A 2,395-nucleotide genomic window follows, 5' to 3' on the forward strand; every position below is an offset into this window, starting at 1 on the left:
TGAACCAAACCTAACATGGCTGCTCCTTATATAAATTTACAATAATTAAAACTGAAGTCTCTGTTGTTGTTTACCAGATTTTCACAATTTACAATCAAAGATTTACATTTTTGGGTAACTGAATAGCGGATGGAGATACATTTAGACATTACCTCCAGATACAGCAAAAATTTCTGTACAATTATGCCAGTTACTTTGCCTGAATATGCTGTTCTATTTCAGTAATGACATTTTAACTAAAGGTCTTAATTATCTCAAAATTGAGTGTAGTTTGCTAACATATTTTGATTGTTTTCTGTAGCTTTTTTATATACTTTATCAGGCAGTAAGTGATCGAATGTATGTTTTCATATGAACAATGATAATGAAATCTGAAATTACTAATACTTTGTAATTAGTACATTTTTTCAGCCAAACTAATCACACCAACAGATTTAGAATAACCAGATGAATGTAACAGAAAATAAAGTTAAGCTGAATTAGCCCTCAGTCAGTGTTTCAGATTTTTAGGTACTGACATATTAGACAAATAAAAGTATCGAAGATATAAGAAAAAAGGACATAATCCAACTGCTGTGTCACAAAGCCTCCTGGGCTGTATCTCACTGGCTGGTGCTTGGCATTACAGCACTCTCGGTCTTCCTCCTGGAAAGCAGGGTCCAATGCAAAGCAGTTGCCTTGCTTCTTTCGTCCTGGTGTGTGTTTCATCCTGAGTATCGTCTGTTGATTGAAATGGGAAGAGTGTATCCATTGTTGTATCGGCCTCACAACTATGGAGCAGAAAGAACAGGGTGAAGATGGTAGTGCCTTACTTCACTGTGTTGTATGTGAATGTCACAATGGGCAGCATTTCATCCCAGTCTTTATGTTCAACACCAACATATGCTGAGAGCATATCTGCTAATGTCTTATTAAAGTGTTCTGTGAGGCCATTTGTCTATAGATGGTAAGCAGTTGTCATGCTGTGGATGATATCACAGTATGATACTAGTTATGACAGGAAAACTTTTACACAATCAAATATCATCACACGGGATACTCCATACCTCATAATGTTGTCTTCTACACGGAACTTTGCAATTTCTACAGCTTCAGAAGCCAGCACAGTTTTGGTGACCACATAGCAGGTGAGATAATTAGTGCAGACTATTGCCCATCAAATTCCATTCATCAGCTTCAGAAACCCTCGTGAGAGGTTGATTCAAATTCGGTAGAATGGCATTGTTGCAGACATGATTGATACCAGATGCCTCTGAAATAACTGCGACATGTGCTCATATTATTGGCATTCCTCACAGTTGTTCACAGAGTGTCTCACAAATCAGTATAGAGCTGGCCAGTGACACCTGTGTCTGATTCTTTCAAGAGTCCTCATGAACACAAGGTGACCAGATGTTGGAGTGTTGTGAAAATACTTCAATATAGCTGACCACAGATGAGCTGGGATGGCATTCATAGTTACTCTTATACAATGCTTCATTTATTGACTGGAATTCTCCTTTGGTTGGTTCCCCCTCCTTCAAGGCCTCTATGGTTCTCAGCACTGCAAGATCTTCCCTCTGTTCAGCAGAATTGTTATTTAATGCAGTGATGCCTGAGATTTCACTCATGCTGCCAAGTTCTGCTAAAGGAGTCCTTGAAATGCAGTCAGTGACCTAATTTTTGCATCCACTTTTGTATACCACTGTGAATTCATGCCTTAGGACTCAGTGCTCACCTCACAAGTGGATCAATAGATCCTTTAGGCTAGTCAGCCAACAAATAGAATGGTAATCTGTCACAACAGTGAATGATTTGCCAAATAAATATGACTGGAACTTGTTGATGACCCAAACAACTGCAAGGCACTCTTTCTCGGTTGCAGAGTAGTTCTCTGACTTAGAGAATACTCTGAAAGCATAAGCTATCACCTTACCAGCATCTTCCTGAATTAGGACAAGAACTTCACCTATCCCATGACATCTAGAATTGATGTGAAGTTCTGTCTTGGCATTCTTGTCACATTATGCTAGGACTGGATATGATGCTAACAGCTCCTGAAGGGCAAAGAAAGATCTTGCTCATGTCATGTTCCAGGACAATTAGGTGTCTCACTCCCTGCAGTAGTTCCTGCAATGAATGTCCTGTGGTACAGAAGTCCTTTAGGAATAACAGGTAGTATGAGCACATTCAGAGAAGGTCTCTCACATCACAAATTTGCTGACTTGGAAAATCTGTGACTGCTCTTATTTCTCCAGATCAGGATAGATTCCATCGCCGTTCACTAGGTGCCCCAAGATTACTATTTCTTGTGTGACAAAGAAAACCTTTTTTGGATTCAGACAAATGCCTGCATCTGAACACACTTCAAAATGGTTTTCAGATGGCTCAAATGTTCTTCAGAAGCCTCCAAAAA

The sequence above is a fragment of the Schistocerca piceifrons genome, chromosome 2 (assembly GCF_021461385.2).
Source record: "Schistocerca piceifrons isolate TAMUIC-IGC-003096 chromosome 2, iqSchPice1.1, whole genome shotgun sequence".
Taxonomy (NCBI): domain Eukaryota; kingdom Metazoa; phylum Arthropoda; class Insecta; order Orthoptera; family Acrididae; genus Schistocerca; species Schistocerca piceifrons.